Genomic DNA, 22910 nt, shown 5'->3' on the forward strand with positions numbered 1-22910 from the left:
TCAATCCATCCCAAAGGGGGAGGGGCAGTCAGCGCTTCCTGGAGCCATTTAATTGACTCAACATTTGGGTCGGCATCAGCATTCCCTTGGGGAAAAAATCTTACTCCCCTTGAAGCTGCTGATCCCATTTTCTCTCTGTCACCTCTCCCTCCTTCTCCTTTTCCACTCTGTCACTGGACTGAGCCCAGGGACAGAACAGTCCTGACCTGCTGGGGTCCCACAGGGATGTAACATTCCTGTTTATTTGGGGACTAATCAAGGACGGAACTTCTGCTTAGCTGCGGACCTCCTCAGGCATTGGACAGTCCTGATTAACTGGGGACCCCTCAGGGATGGTCCAGTCCCCCTCAGGGATTCCTCAGGGATGGACCAGTCCTGATTAGCTGGGGACATTCGGGGACAGACCAGTGCTGATTTGCTGGGGACACATAGGGGATGGAACAATCCTGATTAACTAGGGACCCTCAGATTTAAGGTCAGTGGAAGTAGGTGGTTTGTTTTCTTTAATTTTAATTAGTCTAAATGTCTTTAATTAATTTATGTTCAATTTTACATAAATATGTTATTTTGCACAAGATATATTTCTAGAAGTAGGGTTTTATAGTTTTCATGTGTTTCAGCTATTTTTTTTACAGTTCCTGATGATCACAGAGAAACAGTTGGTAAGGCCTGGTGGTCTCAATCTCTGCCACCCAAGGCTCAGTAACAGCTGGTGGGCTGTTCTGCTTGGCCAGATAGCAACAGCAGCAAGGCTGCCAGCTCTGTTGGACTTGGAGGACCAAAAGAGACAAGTGGAGACCACATTGGGATGTAGTGACAGTGGTGGCAAGGGTTGGGTGACTGAGCACAAACTGCAGGCAAGACAGACACAAATCAACCCAATGATCTCTGGAGAAAAATCACAACCAACACAAATCTATATTACTAAAAGTCTGATCTTGACCACTTCCTGTTGTTCTGTATATTGATTTTAGAAAAAACGCTGCCGCTTACGGCTGTGATTTTTGGCCATCTTACTCGGAGCCCCCCTCCGCTGTGCAGGACAAGAGGATTTTCCCCATCAATGAAAAATAAAAGAGTTATTAGTGTTTAAAAAATGTTGAGATTCTCTCTCCTCAAGGCCATGCCCCTTCCGGAGGGACTATAAAACCCGGAAGTGTTGAGTGCATCAGTCAGTCTCTGTAAGATGGGGGAGCAAGAGGGTCACATCTCAGTCTGAGCTGTGAATAACACTGAACACATGTCTACTAAACTGTGAGTGTGGTTTTAGTGACCTTGAGTGCCCTTAATGTGGTTTGAAAATGAAAATGTGGTTGGTTTGAAATAAAGCACAGCAAATGGTTGGTGGTGGTTGGTTTGAAATAAAGCACAGCAAATGGTTAGTGGTGGTTGGTTTGAAATAAAGCACAGCAAATGGTTGGTGGTGGTTGGTTTGAATTAAAGCACAGCAAATGATTGGTGGTGGTTGGTTTGAAATGGCAAATGATTAAAAGGCTAAGCTTGACAACTTCCTTTTGCACTGTATATTGATTATAGATAAAACACTACCACTTACGGCTGTGATTTTTGGCCATCGTACTCGGTTCCCCTCTGCTCATTAGGTGCAGAGGATTCTTCCCATCAATGAAAAATAAAAGTGTTATCAGTGTTTAAAAAATGTTGAGAATCTCTCTCCTGTCAATCACGCCATGAAGGCCATGACCCTTCCTGTGGAAGGGGGCAGGGATCAAGTGTGGGTGTGGCCCAGTCTCTTCAACATGGGGGAGGGAGAGGCCTGAGCTGTGAATCAACTGAACACACTGAATGTCTACTGAACTGTGAGTGTGGTGTTTTGTGGTGTATTGTGTGGTTTTATGGTGATTTCACCCTGCATGAAATGGTATGAAACTGCATTTGAATGTGGTGGCCTTGCACCCTGTATGAAATGTTATGAAACTGCACTTGAATTTGGTGGTCTTGCACCCTGCCTGAAGTGGGCAGAAACTGCACTTGAATTCGGTGGCCTTGCACCCTTCTGGAAGTGGCAGGAAACTGCACTTGAATTTGGTGGCCTTGCACCCTGCTTGAAGTGGTACAAAACTGCACTTGAATTTGGTGGCCTTGCACCCTGCTTGAAATGGAATTCAAGAAATAGCCGTGAGTCAACTGCCAGCCCACCAGCCATGAGAGAGCTGCCAGCACATCAGGCTTGAGTGACTGAGCTGCCACCCCAAGAATCCATTTTGCCCACAATGTCCATACTAGCTCTCTGGAAACCAGTCCTTTCAGCCCACAACACCCATACTAGTGCTCCAGAAAGCCCCCCCCCCCCCCACCATCCCCACTGACCACCAATATTGGAATTGGTGGAGAGGTGGAATATTGCATTGGGGTGCCCTCCCGTGTGACCATGGGATCCAACGGGTCCCACTTAGTCTAGTTACTTGATAAAACAGGTATTATATTCCTTATCTTCAGCTGTCATCATGCATGGCTAGTTCATGTATTCACTCCTTCTTTTCTTCAAATCTGACTGCACCAATGGGTTCCCCTTAAGAACTGCTCTTCTTTTTCAAACTTTGTTTTCTCTTGATGGTATTACCTTCCCACAAAACTCACTGCAATTCAAATTCAGCGTTACACACATCAAAAAATTAGCTCCATCTAATGTAATAAGTGATAGCCTCTGTGTCACCATGGTGCAGCCTTCTCAACCTTTCCACCCATTTTCACATTGTTGTTATGACTGTTATTCTCCTCTAATGCTTATCCTCCCTGAGTCCACCTTAATGGAGCTGACCAAAGATGGTTTTATATCTGGTTCTTTAAATGCACCAGCTTCAACAACATCTTTACTTTGAATTCCCTGTATTGTTAGCACAAAGTCCCACAAGGACCTGTTGTAGCCCATTCAACTTCCTGATCTACATGCTGCCAACACCAACAACGTTATCACAACAAAAAGTTTTCCACAAACTCCAAGAATATCCAGATCTGTTTCTCTACCACTTATCTTAGTGCAATGTTAAAATGGCTGCTACTAGGCTCGCATGGCAAGGCCTGCACAATTGATCAAGAGATGCAAGTTTATATCTTACCATAATAAAGGTGGGCTGGGAGGAGGGTGATTTAAAATTATGTAATTAAATAAACTTGATGGTACTGATGGCATAAGTTCCTGATGGCTCCCATCCACTCAAGTGCAGTGTATACGTGACATTAAGCCCACCTGACTGTTTATTTGATGCCTGGACCTTATCCTCATTAGCCTACACTGCCTCTCCTTTTTGTGAATCCAATCTTACTCTTATCACTATCCTTGTAATCTTTGACAGGATTTTGAAATCCAATGTTCCTCTGATTCTGTCTCCGGGTCATCGAGTGGCGCCGTGCGCACCAGCCTCGCCAGCAGTTTGTCTGTCATTTCACCCTTTTTGTTATTTTCAGTGTGTCAAAAGTATGGTTTTGGAGGGGGGGGGGGAATATGGGAAACTGTTTCCCCAGTCACTTCCTGGTCGAGGATTGTCTTTTCTCCGAGTCACATCTTCGCCCCCCCCCCCCCCCCCCCCCCCCCCCCCCCCCCCCCCCCCCCCCCCTCCTACCAACTGGATTGGTACGGCCTTTCCTGCCGGAGACCGGCCAGAACTTCAGCAGCGGCGCAGCACTGAATTCCATCGTGGAGTGGGCGATGCCTTACCGGGCATCGCCTGTGTTGGAGCTCCGGAGTGTTGGACCTGCTGCTTTAACACCATGGAGCTGTGATTGCGGAGCTTCTAGCCGCGGGCGGCGCTGACTTTAATATCACGGAATCCTGGGATCTTTTACCGAGGGTCGCCAGCGTTGAATCTCCGCCCAGTTCGGCCTGTGGACTTTGGGAGCCGCGGTCTCCGGTAGGAAACGGCTGATTCGGAAGCTCCAAGCCGCGGAGAGTGTTATCCGTTCCGGCTTTGGAGTTCCGATCATCTGGCGAGAGGGCCTGAACATCGGGCCGTCCGTAGCGGCGACTGCGGAGGGCTCAAAGGCCCTGACCATGGGTGAACAAAGAGGAAGATGACTGAACTTTATTGCCTTCCCTCACAGTGGGAAACGTTGATTCTGCTCTGTGGAGATGTTCATGTTAAATTTTATCACGTGTTCTTTTTATTCGTATGGTTGTATGCAAACTCAAATCTCACTGTACCAATTGGTGCATGTGATAATAAATGTAACATGAAATTGAACTAGAAATCTAATGCTTCTGTGGCTGCCTCCACTCTGAAAAGTTATCTTCTGACTTGCATTTGAATCTCTTTTTTTCAACAATTCCCAACACCAATTTTTTTACCCAACTTTTTATATACAAGTGAACCTGGTTTGTATTTCTTTATTAATGTGCTTGTCAGTATATTACAACATACTTATCAAATTTATAGTCTTACAACTGTAATGTCCAGTTTCAGGAGCAGTTTCATCCCAACAACCGTTAGGCTAGTAAACACTAACACCTCCAACTAAGTTCCGAACTGCATAGACTTGATTGTTTTTGTCTATGCACTATTATTGTTTTCTTGCTTTTTGATATAACTTTAAACTTTTATAACTTCTCTTTTGTTGTTTATTGTGGTGTTTACGGAGTTTTTTCTTTACATATTTGTGGTGCTGCAGCAAGTAAGAATTTCAAGGACAATAAAGCACTTTGACTTTTGACTCTTAATATGCGGCTATGAAAGATTTTGCATGGTAATTTTAATGATTTTTCTTACAGATGCTTCCTAATATCACATTTATTTTACTACTGTTCCTTGGACTCTGGACTGTGAGATAAAATCTGTTTAAAAATAATGGGCATCGTAGAGTTTGGTAAAAAATAAAATCACTAGCAATAATCACATCAAAAATTGAATAGAAAACACAGGTAACAAAAAGTCCAGGAAAAATATGTTGTTTTTAACGTTAACTGTGTGACTAGTACTGGCAGGGACCAGGTATGATATCATAATAGTGCCACTGTTTGAGTGCACTTGGTGCTGTGCTTGAATGACTATAGCAGAGTCAAAATAACAAGCCAGGTTTCCATGTCATCATTACCACACATGCTGAATACATAAATAATAGATAGCTTTGGGGAGCTATTGAGGTTCAGGCAATATATGCCCTTGAGCCCCCAAACCTCTAAAAATTAGAATAAATAAGCACTTTAAATATATAGCAAAGTCCCTTTTTTTATATTTTTCCCTTCCAAACAGAAGGAAGTTTCATTCTGCTGAAAACACTTTCGGTGACTGGCAGATGATGTTAATAACACATTACTTTCAAAGGTCAAAGCATGCTGAGTTTTTCCAAAACTTCAAACTCACAGTGTAATATCAGACAAGCCAAAACCATTCCACAAGATCATTCAAGTACAAAGTTTACTGCCATAAATTGCAAATATTAATAATAATGTCTCGGACGACAGAACAACAGTGATTGCTGAGTTATAGGGTTCATTGAAAAGCTGAAAGGGTAGAGGAAAGATAAGTTTAGTCGTGGAATTATGTTGAATGTGGCATGTCACCCTGACAATATGAACAGTTATGTCAGATGCTATTTGTTGACTGCAGCTCAGCATTCAACACCATGATACCAAATAAGCTAATCTCCAAACTCCTGAATCTTGGCCTATAGCTGGCATCTAAACTACATGACTTGCAGACATCAGATGATTAGAAATAGTCGTAATGTTTCCTCCACTCTCAACACTGATGCCCCTCAGTGTTATGTGCGCAGTCCTTTGTTCCATTCCCCGCATGGCCAAGCACAGCGCCAACTTGATCTTTAAATTCACTGTTGTCAGATGAATCAAAACTAATGATGAGATAGAAAACAAAAAAGTGATAGAGAAACTTGCGTCATGATGTTGTAACGACAATCTTAATGTCAGCAAGACAAAAACGTTAGTTATTGACCTAAGAAAGCGAGGGGGTGAACACAATCAATCAATCAATCAATCAACCTTTATTGTCATCTTGCAAGCAACAAGTACAGTGCAAAATGAAAAGACGTTTCCCAGTGAATAGCGGAGCCTCGCACATGAAATTTAAAACACTTCTCACATAATAACACTAAAAAAAACAATCCAGTCCCTGATGGAACAGAATAAATAGTTAAAATCAGGTAAAAAACACAATGTTAAAATACAGTAAACCAATCATAAAAAAAATGTCCGGGGCCGCTGATTTAAGTGGCCAGTGCCAGTTATTAAAGTGTCCGTGCCAGCCGCAGAGTCAAGTCAAGTGACTGTGAGTGCAGAGTGACTGTTTAGCAGCCTCACAGCCTGTGGTAGGAAGCTGTTTAGCAGCCTCGTAGTCCGGGCTTTGATGCTTCGATATCTCTTGCCTGATGGCAAGAGATCCAGGTGTGTGTGGAGGGGGTGCAGTTTGTCCTTGGCAATTCTCTGTGCTTTCTTCAGACAGCGGCTCTGGAACAGTTCTTGTACCGAGGGTAGGGAGACGCCAATAATCCTCTCTGCTCCCCTCACTACCCTCTGCAGAGCCTTCCTGTCCGAGCAGTTGCAGGTGCAGTACCACGTATTGATGCAGTACGTGAGTACAGACTCCACCGTGCCCCTGTAGAAAGTCCTGAGGATGTTGGTGGGGAGTGAGGCCTGTTTTAGTTTCCTCAGGAAGTGCAGTCGCTGATGGGCCCGTTTGACGGTCCCAGTGGTGTTCCTGGACCAGGTGAGGTTGTCTGTTATCTGCACACCGAGGAACTTTATGCTCTCCACTCTCTCCACTGCAGTGCCACTAATGTTGAGCGGTGTATGCTCTGGCTGCGCCCTCCTGAAGTCGACAACCATCTCCTTAGTTTTTTCGACATTCAATTCCAGGTTATTTTTGCCGCACCAGTCCACCAGTTGTTCTACTTCCTCCCTGTACCTTGTTTCGTCATCTCCACTGATGAGTCCCACCACTGTAGTGTCGTCCGCGAACTTTATGATTTTATTGTCCCTGAATCTGGCAGCACAGTCATGTGTGAGCAGTGTGAACAACAGCGGGCTGAGCACACAGCCTTGAGGGGAGCCGGTGCTCAGCGTGATCGAGCCTGAAGTGTTCTTGCCAACTGTCCTGTCCTCATGAACGGAGTTGCTATAAAGATAGTCAACATCTCCAAGTTCTCTCCAAGCATCATTGCTTCCCACTCTGATGTGGTGATCAAGAAAGCACATTGGTGTATTTACATTTATAAGTGTCTGAAACGATTCAGCATGTCCACGAGGATTCTCTCAAACATCTGCAGATGCATTGTATGAAGTAATCACATGCCTAGCTAGTGTCACATTCTCAGCCTATTATGGCAACTGCCCTGCTCTTGACTGCTTGAATGTACAGAGAACGGCAAGCACAGTCCAGTCTATCACGGCTTTGGTACTTCCTTCAATTTAATCCATCTTGATGGTGCATTGCAACAGGAAGGCTGGAAGTACCATCAAGGCCGCTTGCCACCCTGGCCATTCTCTTTTCTCTCCTACTTCTGGGAAAAGGTACATGAACTTGAAAGCCCAGATGGCCAAACTTCAAAACAGCTTTCTCCCCATTGTTGTTCGACTCCTTAACCAATCACCTTTATCACACCCTCTTCACAGTGCTGTGATGAATTCTTACCTCCACCTTATTCGGTTATTCTGTTGCTGTACTTAAGTATTCTTTTTTGCACTGCACTACAATCTTTGCATCATTCCGTTATTCTGCAATCGTTGTTATTTATTGTTGTATTTGCATTACTGTAGGTGTATTTCTTTTGTTTGTGAGCTTCATGGACACAAGGAATTTCGGTGAATACTGGTGTATTTGGCAATAAAACAAATCTGAATCTGACATTGAATGGGGACGCTGGTGGAATGGAAACTGAAGATCGGTGAAAGTGAAATCCAGCATTGGGGAGAAGACCAAGTGAAACCAGAGGTGCAGGAAATGCATGAGACATAGTGGAGGATTCTGCCCACTGTGAAAGACAGAAGTCACTGTTAAGGGAAAAAAAAACAACATCTCAGAGGGACATATGTGAAAAGTCTTGTCATTCTAGCAGAAGCCGTGGAAAAGCAGCAACTGGGAGAATGGAAAGAGCCCGTAAAAATGAGGTGAGGTGGGAGGAAGCATGGCCAAGATAGGTCATATTCTGCAATTTTGTGTTTGTTTCCTGGATTGGAGAGGGAGAGGGAGAAATAAATTGTTAAAGGTGGACCATGTTGGGGAGAAGGGTGGAAATCTGCAGAAGAAGCAATGAAATGTTTGAGTTCCACGCAATGTAGGAATCGGCACCAATGCAGTTGTCAATGTTCTGAAGGCAGCTGGAGTAGGACTGAAATAAGAACATCGAACAATACAGCACATGAACAGGCCTTTTGGCCCACAATGTCTGTACCAAACACGATGCCAAAACCAACTCTTATTAAACTGCACATTATCTATATCCCTCCAATCCCCACATATCAATGTGCCCATCCAAAATTATATTAAATGCCACTCTTGTATCTGCCTCCACTGTCTCCCCTGACAGTGTGCACCAGGCACCTACAACCCTCTGTGTAAAAAAACTTGCTCTGCACATGTCCATATAAACTTTGTGCCTCTCACATTAAAGCTATTCCCTCTAGAATTTGAACACAGGTCCACGTATCTCACCGAAAGTCAGGGATAGTTAGAGTCATGCGAATTGCTACAACTTTGCATCAAACTAATTGTTGAATTTGTTTCTCAACAGCAGCAGTGACACCTTAACATGGCGATATGAAGCAAGTAAAAAAGACAAGCGCTCCAATTATACCAGCATTCTGATTTAAATTTGGATTATTTAAATTTATAATACTCCAAACCGAGTCTGAATTCTTTCAGAAGAGGGTGGGGTGGTTAGGTCAAAGTGAGAGCTTTGATCACAAATAAGTGGAAAATTAAGAGAATTACTGGAAAATGCATGTGGGACATATGGCTGTGTCTGGTCGTGGTTGAGGGATTGGGGCCAAGGGGCAGGGACAATGAAACCTTTTTTTACTCGCAGGCATTTTTTAACATATTGAATAAAACGCCGCGACCTAGCTGAAGGCTCGAGTAAGCGGAGACCAATCTCGAGCATGAAGGAGAGTTACGAAGACCTCCTATGACCTCGTGTAGACCATGCTGAGAGTATGAGTCGAGGGCAAACTCGCCAGAACTCGCGGATTAGGTTGCCCAAGTGGGACAGGCCCTTTGGAGAGTTTCAAACACATGGGAAAGCTGAAGCAGATATTTGTACAGCTTCCTGAAACAGGTCTAATTTACAACCATCCTAACTAATAGCTCTCATTCTCCATCTTTGATATCTGAACCCTGAATAGCTAAGGCTTCCTCCTAGATTGGATGCCCAAGTGTGTTCCTTGGCACTGAGTGCCACTTATTTTACAGACGAAGGCATGGGATTTGTTTTGGGACATACTGAAATGTTACGGTGAATGAGCCACGAGCAGAATGAGAAGGTGATATGGGGCAGGAACGTATCATGTTGATATCCATGAGGAGGGGTCAAGGGCAAGAATGCTGAGGTTTCCTGGGGGAATCCCTGTAGCAGTGACATTACCTGTGCTTGCTGTGAGGTTAGCGGTGGTTGCTGATCTACAATAGGACATGGGAACAATCAGCAAGAACTTTGTTACCTTGTTACATTAGCTTGGAATCCATTCTTGTGCAACTGCAAGATTTTTCCAGGCCATCACAGATTAGCATGTGTCACGGGTTATGGGGAGAAGGTAGGATAATGGGGTTGAGAGGGGAAGGTGGATCAGTCATGATTGAATGGCAGAGTACACTTGATGGGCCAATTAGCTAAATTCTGCTCCTATAACTTATGAACATGAACTACGGCTGATCCGGTATTAATTTCGAGCTCTGAGTGGAACAGAGGATCTTCACATGGTGTCAATTGTTGCACCTCATTCTTCAGGGTTGCATTTGAAATTGTGGGTTCTTTCTTGTGACAGTACGGATACTGATTAACATCAGTCTATAAGGTGGACAGAAGAGCTGGATTTTAGGGTCAGGATAAGAATGAGTATCTGTGCCATCCTGGCAGTACCTGATCAATAGCAGTGGCCATTTGAGAGAGAACAGGTTACAGGAAAACAAGTGGAGTAATAGATCTGAAGACCCAGTATACATTTGATGGGCTGATTGAACTCCTTCTGTGCATTAAGAACATTTAAAATATGAAAACAATGAAATACCTCTATTTAAAAATAACCATTTATGCAATATTATGGTGAAAGAAATCTGAGACTCGCTGCCTCCGTAGGTAGTGCTTTTTATCCTCCTTTCTAGAATTTAGTGCCCGTAGACAAAGCCCTGTTAGTTTGATTGCATTTGATAGGTCAGAATTGCTGTCCTGGGAAGATAACCTTATACTGGAATTTTCAAACCTATAGAGATATTTTAGCAAATATAATTATATCAAAGCCACCTGGATTTGCTAATTGTTTTATGGCATTTTTGCATGCATACATTTATACTATTTTACAGTGGAGGCATTATAGCTTATGTTCAATGCTTAGAAAAGAAAGGAAAGAAGCTTTAATGAAAATGAAACGGAATATCTATACATGATATTAACAAGCATTGCGGTCGATGTGCAAGTTCCAAATGAAAGAGATAGATACTTGAGAGGCTGTTACAATGTTGTAATCCACTAAGGACATTCCAATGATATCGAGTGGCAATGACTTTTGAACATTACCTGAAAGTAAGGTTTGATTTCTAACTGTTAGTTTATTTGAGGTGTTTGTAATTTTTCCTCGTGAATTCCAATGTTCTTTCTTCAAATTCTAAAGTTGGGTGTGCAGTCATCTTCTTGGCTATGGTTCAGTCTGTGTATGGTTAACTGCAAATTGTATCAATGTGTGCAGTATTTTTTGTCTGAATGAAAATAATTAAATATAGAATAGTCCATGGAAAACAATAGATTAGAGGTTTCGTAGTTATTTGGAGGATCAGTAACTCATGAAAAGATAAATACAAAATAAACAAGAGACCACATGAGATGTGGTACATCTGGACATCAAATATTTTGCATGATGATGCAAATGGAATACTTCCCAGCTTATTTATGCCATTCCATAGTTTATCATACACAGAGACGCTGTTACAGTGCAGGCAAGTGGAGGTCATGAATCAAAAGCATTTAACACATCAGTCACCCATAATAACTAACTGGAAATTAGAGATTTTCAGATTTTACAGAAAATATAATCCTCAGGCCATGACAGGTGGCAACAAGTGGACAGCTATGCAATTTTAAGACTCACTTTAGGCATCATGTGTGCTTACATAGTGAATGCAAAATTTGATTTGGAATATAAATAATATTAATTGACAGGGACTTTTAACATTAGAACTAAATAGGTAAATGATACGTTGCAAATTTTTTGATTTAAAGAATTATTAAGTAAAGTTGGGTGGCAATTGAAGCTGTAGGAAACTTTCTTCTGCACCAATCTCCCCTCAAGTAAGGTGGTTATGTAATTAAATATATTATTCAGAGGATGTACAATAGAGTCTTTGTGACTCACTATAAAATAAGCCACTGGGTAGTGCTGGGCTTCAGGTGCCAGTGAATTATGAGATCTGGCTCCGGGGTTTGTTTTGGCTATGAGTTAAATTTTTATTCCACATGGGTGGAGGCTGCTTTGGAGGTTTATTTTTCTTTGAGATACGATTATGCTCTGGCAATAAATAATGTAATATCATACCTTCTGTCAATTTCTTCTGTTTCTTCAAGATCATCCTGGATTTGATGCCTAAAAGCTACAAATAGGACATAAAAGATAAATCAGTGTTTCATATACTTAAAGATTGCTTGAGCTATCAAGAGCCTCGTTTAAGTATTGATGGTCCATTGAAAAAAAAATCCCATCTTGTATATTCTTGGCTTCTCGGTAATGTGTTTTGCAGACACACATTAGTTTCCTGGCCAATACTCGTTGCTTTTGACTTATGAGATCTGGATGTCAAAGGACAGTGCCATTTTTCAACCTCATCTTTTCCTTGTTATAATGCCTGTTATATACTTTGGGGAATTTATGTCTCAGTGGTTTAACATGTGTGCCAATAGGTAAATGCATGATTTGGAAACATTACTTCTTTTTGATACACTTGCCATAAGGAGAAATGGATACTCAAGTTGAAAAGCAAACAACTGCATGTGCTGAAAAGCTGAAATGACAATACAAATCACTGAGTATTCAACAGGCCAAGCAGTACCCGTGGAGAGAGAAACAGAGTTAATATTTCAGGTCAGTGACTTCTCATCACAACTAGGAAAAGGTACAAAGCAAATTGCAGTGAAGGGCAATGGGTGGGGAAAAAAATGGGGAAATGGAAGATAGGGTGGAGACCAAGAGAAACTGAATGAGTAGATGCTGTTGTCAGCTAAGAGAGGACGGTCATGGTTCCTTAAATTGCAGGTAATATGTCTGGAAGAATTGTAGAGGAAGGAAGATGACAGAGAAGAACAGTCGAAAAAAACAATATTGGGCATGTAATATGCAGAACACAACAATAACTGGAAATGTGAAATCAAGGAAGATGTTGGAACTAAACAGCAGGTCAGGCAGAGTCTGTGCAGATGGTAAAACTAAGTTAATGTTACAGGTTGATTATCTCACATCAGAACCAGGCAATTCTAAAACAATCTTGGTCCCCAAGATGGTACATGAGCTGTAGCTTAACCATCTTATGTTGGGCTTTGTTAGAAAGGCCAGCAACAAAGATCAGAATGGGAGAGGGGTTAAAGTGATAGGCAACTGGATGCTCTGGGATAACCTTGTGGGCTGCATATAGATGCTTTGCAAAATGCTGGCTCAATTTCTACAATGTAGAGGAACAACATTAAGCACAATATGCTGTTCACTAAATTGGACGGAATGCAAGGGAACTGCTACTTCACCTTGAAAGTGTCCCTGTTTGTGTCCCTGAATAGTGTAGCGAATTACATAAAGGGAAGGTTTGTCACCCCTGCAATTGCATTGGAAGGTGCCATGGGATGAGGAGTGGAAATTGGTGGATATGGAAGAGGTATCCAGAAAGTCACCATGGGTATGGTCCTTTCTGAACCATTAAAGGGGAGTGGAAGACCAGGTGTGTCCACTAATGGCATCTCTGAGGGTGTGCAGACATTTCTGAATATATTCCATTGAATGTGGAGGCTGATGGTGTGAAGGCAAGGACAACAGAATATAGACACAAAAAGCAGGAGTAACTCAGCGGGACAGGCCGCATCTCTGGAGAGAAGGAATGGGTGACGTTTCGGATCGAGACCATTCTTCAGACATACAAAATCCCTATTCTGTCTCTGAATGGGTGGAGAGACTTTGTGAGCAGAAGTGCAGGAATTGACATTGAGAACCATGATTATAAAAATAATCTCAGAGGCACTTGGGTGGAAAAATTCATTAGTACAGATAAAACTGAGCAAGAGATACGGAGAATAGAGTGGAGTCCTTACAGGAAGCAGGGTGTGAAGTCATGCAGTCAAGATAGCTGTGGGCTTGTACAGGATATTGGTTGCTAATTTGGTTTAGTTTTTTTTTAGTTTAGTTTAGTTTGGAGATACAACGTGGAAACAGGCTCATTGGCCCATTGAGTCCGCACTGAGCAGCAATCACCCATACACTATTTCTATCCTACACACTAACAACAATTTATGGAAATCAATTAACATACAAACCTACGCACCTTTGGGATTTAGAATTTACCTTACTTTACACCTTAGAGGTACAGTAAGGAAACAGTACTTTGGCCGCAACGAGTCCGCACCGAATAGCAATCACACCGTACACTAACACTATCCTACACACTATGGACCATTTACAATTTTACCAAAGCCAATTGCAAACCTACAAACATGATTCCACTGCTTTCCAGTGTTAGATACCTGTGGAACTGTTTTATTCACATACATGCGTCACACTCATATATCTTGTTGCACGCCGATGCTCTTTTATTGAGTTCTGAGCTTACTGTCTTCAACAAAGGATACTAATAACTCCATGTCCATTATTCGTCAATGAAAACAGCCTTGTAAGAGTGCCTCAGATGTGACACTTTAACAATGCTATGGATAACAATTACATTTACTTTAATCTCATACCTCTTTTCCTCTTCTTCTCCCATAACGAACAGCTCCACCATCCACCATCTCCAGCATTTCATCTGCCTGACCCAGCTTGTTGCTACTTTCAAAATATTTTCTTTTACTTGAATCATTTCCTCCCAATGGTGATTTGCACAGGCCAGAATCATGCCTGGCTCTTAGTACTGATAGAGGACTGATGCATAAAATCACTTGTACTTAGTCTGACATCAACCTTTTTCGATTTGAGAGATCTGGATGTTTTAAGATAGTCATTTTTGTAACCCCCTCCTGTTTTTCATCACATATGTCTGTAACTCAGCAGTTTAAAATCTCTTCCTATAGTTTGTTCTGTGTTCTGAGGGTCCATTTGAGCCTGTAAAAATGTTGCCATACATTCATATTCTAGTTATTACTCTCCATTAAATTGTTAGCACATATATTTAGGAACTCCCGATATCAACGAGAGTGTATTTGAACCGTATTCGTCAGATATTAGTATTGGTATTGGATTGTTTTTGTATCAGGTAACTTAAGATATAGTGATAAACTTTGTTATTGTGTTATCCAGTTGAATATGATCAACCATACACAAGTACAACAGAAAATGCTAAAGAGAAAAATATCAGAGTGCAGAATACAGGGTTATCATGTTACAGCTATAAAGAAAATGCAGATAAAAAGAAGTGTAAGGGCTATAATAGGGTAGGTTGGGAGAAATAGTTTGATAACAGTAGGGAAGAAGCTGTTCCTTAATCTTGTGGTGCATGCTTTCAAGCTTTTGCATCTTCTATCTGACGGGAGAGGGGAGAAGAGGGAATGACCAAGGTGAAAATGTTCCTTGATTATGTTGGCTGTTTCCTGTGGTGTATATCACTGGTGTGTGCGGGACTGGACAACCTCCAGTACTCTGCAATTCCTTGTGATCTACGGCAGAGCTGTTGCCAACCAAGCTGCGATGCACGACAATAGGATGCTTTCTATGGTGCATCTGTAGAAGTTCGTGAGACATGTTGGTTTGCTTTCTTGGCTGTAGGTTAGCCCAGGATAAATGGTTGGTGGCATCAATATCTAGGCACCTTTGATGGTGATTGAGGCACGTAGAGCACCACACATCTGTAGCAACCTATGTGCACCACTAATCAATTCACCAGAGACTCAAAAAAAATCTTCTGGGTGAAACAGCAATTTGTGTTTACTCTTCAATCTGGTATATTGAATTTATTGCATATGATGCAGTCTCTTTCACTATGAGTATGGGCGGAAATTCCGGGGGGGCCAGAGGGGACACATCCCCCCCCATGTTTTAAGAGGTGGGGACATCCCCCCCCCAAGTTTTTGTGATCCCGATTTTAAAATCTCCGCTTTTAGCGCTGGATTGAGCCTCCGAAGCCTCGCGCGTGTGTGTGAGTGTGCGCATGCGCGCATGGCCGCCAAAAAATTGTGTCCCCCCCGTCCCCTCCATATTTTGATAGCGAGTTCCGCTCTTGACTATGAGCATACTTGACCTTTGATAAGGTTCTGCACGGTAGGCTGCTCAGGAAGGTTTGACCACATGGGATCCAGGGAGAGCTAGCTAAAGGATCTAAAGGATATAGAATTGGCTTCTTGGTAGGAGGCAGAGACTGATGGTGGAAGGTTATTTTTCAGACTGGAGGCTTGTGACTACTGGTGTGCCTCAGGTATCCATGCTGGACCTATTGCTATTTGTCATCCATATCAATAATATGGATGAGAATGTACAAGGCATGATTAACAAGTTTACAGCCAACACTAGAATAGGTGGTATTATAAACAATGAGGATGTTTATCAATACAAAAATACTTTATTAGCCAAGTATGTTTTGCAACATATGAGGAACTTCATTTGCCAAGTCAGTCATACCAATAAAAAGCATCAGGACACACAAATTACATTTTAACATAAACATCCATCACAGTTGACTCCTCAATGTGATGGAAGGCAAAATAAAAGTTCAATCTCTTCCCTTCTTTGTTCTCCCGCGGTCAGGGGCCTCGAGGCTTCTGTTGACGGGACGACCTTGACTCCCGTAGCCAGCGGTCTTACCCTCCGCATTGGGGCGATCAGCTTCCTGCATTGGGGGGGAATCACAGCTCCCGGGTCGGGGCTGGTCGAACCTCTGCGTTGTTGGAGCTTCTCGACTCGGTCTCACCTGAGACAGCGAGCCCTTGATGGTGAAAATCCACAAGCCGCGGTTGGAGTGATCCCAGGCAAGAGGTCAGCCCCGATGGTAAGTCCATGCCCCGCAGTGGGGCTCAGTCAGTCCCGAGGAGGCCCCCAGTTCCATGATCTACAATGGGATCTTGATCAGCTGGGAAAGTGGGTCGAGGAATAGCTAATGGAATTTAAGTTCGATAAGTGTGAGGTGCATTTTGGGAAGTCCAACCAGGGTAGGATCTTCACAGTGATGGCAGGCCCTGGAGAGTAATATAGAGAGATTTAGGAGTACACATCACATAGTCAGGATCAAACCCAAGTTTCTGGTACTGTAAGGCAGCAACTTTACTGCTGTGCCACTGTATTTTGTTCCTGCTATCTTCTCACATATCTTAATCTGTTGGCTCATGGTACTACATCAATTTCCTTCCTGAATATATTTAATATTATGACCTCAATTGCCTTATGGCAAAGCAAACTCCACACATTCACAGTTCTTTGGGTGAAGAAATGTATCCATATCTTAATCCCAAATAGCCTACCTTGCCCCCTAAGGCTGTGACCCCTGGTTCTGGATTTCCCATTTGGAAATGATTTCCCATCAATGACAACTGCACTAGCCTGACCTTATTAGCATTTATTAGTTTCAATGAGGTCTTCTTTCCAAATTCTATGTCCAATCAACTGAATAGACAATAGCCAATAGGTGCAGGAGTAGGCCATTTGGTCCTTCGAGCCAGCAAGAGTCAAGAGTCAAGAGTCAATTTAATTGTCATTTGGACCCCTAGAGGTCCAAACGAAATGCCGTTTCTGCAGCCATACATTACACACAAATAGACCCAGACACAACATAATTACAATTTTACATAAACATCCATCCCATAGCTGTGATGGAAGGCCAAAAAAAAAACATTATCTCTCCACTGCCATCTCCCCCCCCCCCCCCCCCCGCTATCAGAGTTTAAGAAAGCCCCCGGCTATGGCGATTGTCCCACGGCTCTCTGTGCGCTGAAAATATCCAGAGAACCGGGCGGGAGAATTCTCCGTTGCCTCCAAAAGCGGTCTCTCTCTCCAGGGAGCCGCGGGCTCCCGGCGCCGCTCCGCAGAGGGCATGCAAGACAATCTTCCATCACATGTCAACGGTGAGCTGTTGCCCCCCTCGTTGCGGCCTCAAACAACGGAACCCGACGAGAAAAAGGTCTCTCCAGTGCAGAGAGATCGTTCCAAAGAACCTTCGGACCAGAAGCACGGGCACAGTTCCCCACCGCAGCCGGTGCAGTGCCAGAGACAACTGGATTCGATCCTGGGCGCAGTGCAGTGGGCCCCCGTTCCGCGCTGGGAGTTTATAAAAGTTTTCTCAATTCAGATTCAGATTCAGATTCAATCTTTATCAGATTCAATCTTTATTGTCATTGTGCAGTGTACAGTACAGAGACACCGAAATGCAGTTAGCATCTCACCCAGTAGAGCGAACATAGAATAAAATGGAACAGTAAAATCTATCATGTCAGCTGTGCCCTCTCAGAGATCGTTCCAAAGAACCTTTGGGAAGCACGTGACAGTTGCAGCTTTGCAGTGCCAGAGACCTGGGTTCGATCCTGGGTGCAGTGGACTCAGTGGGCCGAAGGACCTGTTCCGCGCTGCGTTTATAAACTCAATTCAGATTCAGATTCAGATTCAATCTTTATCAGATTCAATCTTTATTGTCATTGTGCAGTGTACAGCCACAGGGAAGAAGAACATGAATAATGTAACCTATATATGGTACATACAGTAGCATGGTGCAAGAGACCTGTAGCGTCTGTCCTGGGAGGGGGAGGAGGCAGAGTAAACAGTCTGTGTCTGTGGCTGGGGTGAGAGCAGTCCTTGACGATGCTGCGCGCTCTTCGCAGACATCGCTTGCTCTGGACAGACTCAATGGAGGGAGTGACGAACCGGTGATGCGTTGGGCAATTTTCACCACTCTCTGCAGTGCTTTCCGGTCGGAGACAGAGCAGTTGCCATACCATACTGTGATACAGTTGGTGAGGATGCTCTCGATGCCCTGCACTTTTTCTGCAGAATCGAATTCTGCACATGATATTAATGTTGTGATCTCATCAAGCCTCTATACAATTGCATTAAGACTTCCCTGTCATATACTCAATTACTCTCACTATGATGGCCAAAATACCATTCTTAAATACCTCATTACACCCGCTTGCTTACCTTGAATGATTGGTGCGCAAGGGCAGCCAATTCCTGTTGCACCGCTCACTTTCCTTAGGAAAGTGGAATGCAGAATAATAATCTGCATTCCTCTTTTTGCCAAATACAGAATAGCCACATCATTCTTCTACTTTGTTGCAATCAAACGTGATTAACAGAACCTTGGTTGTGAAAATGGACTACCGACCAATATCCGTTTCAGTGCATGGTGCAGATACTGTACATTTCAAGTTTTATTCACAATCACATATTTGATGTGAATTATGTCGCTGAACACATAAGATTGTTTGGCGTTGCATACTAATCAAATGGTAATGTAAATTCTCTGATAACATTTGCCAGCCCTGTCAATCTAGGCTGCACCATTCCAGCTAAGGCAATGCATTATTATACATAGGAAACCTGATGCACTGTAGCAGGAAGCACACCCATCTCCCACTTGCACTAATTAAATGAACTAGTATGCTGGAATAAATGGAATCAATTAAATGCTGCCAGTAGACCTTGCGCTTTCGTGCCAGGTCTGAGGTTTTGATCTTCAAACACTCGTTTCCTCAATCATGCGAAGGCTGAAGTCAACGGTGAATTTCACCATTGACGCCTGACTTTGTTGACAGTGGCTGTGAAGTATGAGAGGAGGTTTGTTTCCCAACGTCTTTTCCACGAACTTTATTATCAGAGGTAACATTCTGTCAACACCAAAGGTGTTCAATGCCTGCAATTGATTTGTGATCTCAAATGTGATTTGCTGGTACACATAACAATTCAAAATCAGGCTACATTTATCACCAATCTTTACATCAATATTATCACCTGCTTTTGTGTTGATTTTCTGACCATTCAACTAATTTAATAAAATAATTATTAAAAAGCATAATTAAACACATATTAAAATTAAAATTCTAGCTAGTTGTTTAACTTTTTAGTGGTGTCAGTATGTAATATCAGTATGTACCGTCACCAAAAGAGCACTGATTGATTTGGTGGGTTAGGGAATGTAGCAAGACTGGTGGTATAATTGTTGAGAAACTGAATTTAATGATGATTTTATTAAATGCTAATTAATTTGTAAAGTTGTTTGCCCAAATTATACTGTATGTTGTGCACCACAATTCAGCACAAGCCCTTTCATTTCTCAATTTGAAATTTTACATCTATCTCGACTTAATGCCGTTAGAACTAAACTACAGATCCCATTTACATAAAACTGGAATAGCTGCTGCATTTTCAGGATGTACTGCTGTTGGAAAGACTGATGGATGTTGGGTTTGAAGTCTCTACTGGAATAATGGGATCAATGGCACTTCCAGTGAACTTGCTATTTTAGTAATACCAATCCATCTGCCCTCCCAAATACAACTCAACCCAACAGGTTAATTATATGGAATTCATTCTATGGAAGATCAAATATACCTGTAAAGAACTGGTGGTATGTTGAAGGTATGAACCAATACATTCCAATTACTGAGTGTAAACTGGATTATTTTAGTAAAATAAATGGTGTTTATTTCAGTACTATGGAAGGTCAGAGAGATTTTGGGTGTAGGTTTATTTTAATTTTAAGAACAGTATTTTAGTTCGATAAGACCATAAAGGAAAGGTGGTATAGTGACGCAGCTGATAGAGCTGCTGCCTCACAGTGCCAGAGACCCAGGTTCAATCATGACCTTGGGTGCTGTCTGTGGGTAGTTTGTACATTTTCCCTGTGACCGCATGGGTTTCCACCAGGTACTCCAGTTTCTTCCCACTTTACAAACACATGGCACTTCCAGTTTGTAGGTTAATTGGGATCTAGAAATTTCCCGTACTGTATGAGCAGTGGATGAAAAGGTAGGATAACATAGAAATAGTGTGAACGGGTAAAGATTGATGGCCGGTTTCGATTCAGAGGGTCGAAGGGTCTATTCTGTGCTATATCTCTAAATGAAACTAAATTAAACTAAACTAAATCCATCGGGATTTTAGGGATTACTGTGTGATATAGAAAATAAGACCCAAGAGAATACAATAAAGTCTATCTAAAATGAAAAAAAGCTCAGTTAGAGTCAAGTATACAGTATCGTAGTCCAAAATAGAACAATTATTGAGATTTTAGATAGGGTCAAACACACGATTATTTAGATACCAGATGGACTTCTACGTCTTGCATATGGCGTGCACAGCCTAAAGTTGTTGGTCGACTTGTTTTATTTGATCTAATTGTTTGTGCACGTCGGGTTGATTGCATTATTCGAAACAGGGTGGACCACGTGAAAGTTGCAATCTCCCACCCTGCCAGATGGACTGAAGGTATATTAATGAAACAAGATGGATTTTTTTTCAGAAGCAAAGCAAAGATTATGGGCTAATATAATAAAATGTTTCAAGTAATGACATTTTAGGACAAGAGAAATACTATGTTAGAATTGCTACAGAATCAAAGGAGGCCTTTCACAGTGCAAATCAGTTCCACTCCCTATATTTACAATATATCATCTCTCAAGTATCTATTCAATCACTTGCAATGTTCTGTTTGAATCTGCTTTCAACTTTCTTTCAGGTAATGATTTCACAAATCACTGCATGAAAAAGATTGTTCCTATGCCATTGCAGATATAATTGTCTCCAGTGGGCAATGAATCTAGAAGATGGCTCTATGGAACAAAGACCGATTGCAGTAGATTCATAACAGACAGCAACTAATCTTTTCCCATTGTGAATAGTAAGGCTGCACTATTTTCTTGCATGGTTCATGCCAGAGAAAGGAATGGTGCAGCACAATTTGCAGTTAGCAAATAAAATGGACCTACCTGACATGATACTCCTTGTGGGGACTTGTAGGGAAAGGATGATCTTATCCTTCGCATCAAGGCCTGGGGACACAAAAACAAATCATTACATGGGATGGCCAAAGCAAGCAGGAAAATGAAATCAAATGAACAGGAAAACCTTTGATTGTTATCTGAGCCATGTCTTTTTGGTTAATCAGAATGCTTCAGAAACTTTCAAAAGCAAATTCACAAAACAAACGCTTCTATGCAATTTGGAAAACAAGTACAACATTTTAAAGCACGCTAATTCTTCAAAAAAAATCTAAATTAACTTCTATTTACCAAAGTTTATTGCAGCTGTTTCCTACATTAAAATCAACGGGGAAGCACTGCCTGTGCCTCCTCCAATTTGGCACAGGATTGGACTGCAATCAGCTGCTGTTGACAGCAATTTTGCATTTTTATGCTGGCTGTGTGGAAATTACTGTCAGTTACTTGTGGCAATGAAGAGTTTTGCTGATGATGCCTCCTTAGAATCCAGGCTGTTGACAGATCCCAAGATCCGATTGAACAGGTGAGCAAAGAGAAAGGGGAACAGGTAGAACTGCTTGTTCAAGTATTGAGTAAATACTGGCATGGCATGACCAACTCAAATTGCCTACTTCCATGTTGGAACTTCTACAATTTTATTTAAAAAAATGCACAACTGTATATAAAAAAAATAATCCTTTCCAACATAAACTTTAATTATATTAGATGCAGATGTCAAAGTTGTTTGTATATTCTTCCCATATGACTCAGAAACGATTTATATCCTAATTACATGCAGTTAGCTGAAATGGTTCTAATTCTAACTTTCCACTTCCTTCGACCAAGGATGCTTATCACAAGCCAATGTACAACAGGACAACATCTGCAAGAGAGGATGGTGTGATGCAAGTACCAATAAAAATGGGAAAGAACACTTGCATTTATAATGCATTGGCCGAGAGCTTCCATGGGCTCACAAATCACAACATCAAATCAGTTATCTTTTTAAATGAATGTAAAGAACTACAGCAGCCAATTTCCATACAACAATGGTCACACAAAATGCAGTGGCATGCTCAAAGAGATAGTAGGCCTGAGTATTTCATGGCTGAGTGTCTGTGCCGGCTTGGGTATTTTGATTCCATTACCAGGCCAAGGTACCGGAAGTGCATACTGAAAAGAAGTAGTGAGGGAAGCAGGGTGTTTGGGTCTCTTGGAGAATAGGGCAAGTTGCTGTTTATTGAACTTTTTATTGTATAGAAGTTTATTGAACTTCCAGCTGTTTCTTATGTATGTTACATTGACATGGGGGTAGAAAGTATACATAGATGAAAAGGAAGACAAGTTTACAGGAAAAAAGAGAGCTTAAAAATAGAAATGTGTTATTTTTAAATATCTGTGTCTATCAATCATCAGAAATCAGGATGTACTGGCTTTGGAGAGAATCCAGAGAAGGTTTACAAGAATGATCCCAGGAATGAGTAGGTTAACATATGATGAGCTTTTGACACCACTGGGCCAATATTCACTGGAGTTTAGAAGGATGATGGGGGACTTTGAAACGTGCAGAGCAGTGAAAGGCTTGGATAGAGTGGATGTGGATAGGTTGTTTCCACTAGTGGGAGAGTCTGGGACTAGAGTTCATAGCCTCA

General features: G+C 42.1%; 1 long non-coding RNA gene across 1 annotated transcript; it reads right to left on the bottom strand.

Annotated features, from left to right (window-relative positions):
- Nucleotides 1–4433: 4433 nt before the first annotated feature.
- Nucleotides 4434–21789, bottom strand: LOC129702904 (uncharacterized). The gene is made up of 4 exons (XR_008724471.1): nt 21571–21789; nt 21268–21330; nt 11711–11765; nt 4434–5805 (listed from the first exon to the last, which is right to left on the bottom strand). It is a non-coding gene; the product is annotated as an uncharacterized LOC129702904 (long non-coding RNA).
- Between the last annotated feature and the right edge of the window lie 1121 nt (nt 21790–22910).

The sequence above is a fragment of the Leucoraja erinacea genome, chromosome 13 (assembly GCF_028641065.1).
Source record: "Leucoraja erinacea ecotype New England chromosome 13, Leri_hhj_1, whole genome shotgun sequence".
NCBI lineage: Eukaryota > Metazoa > Chordata > Chondrichthyes > Rajiformes > Rajidae > Leucoraja > Leucoraja erinaceus.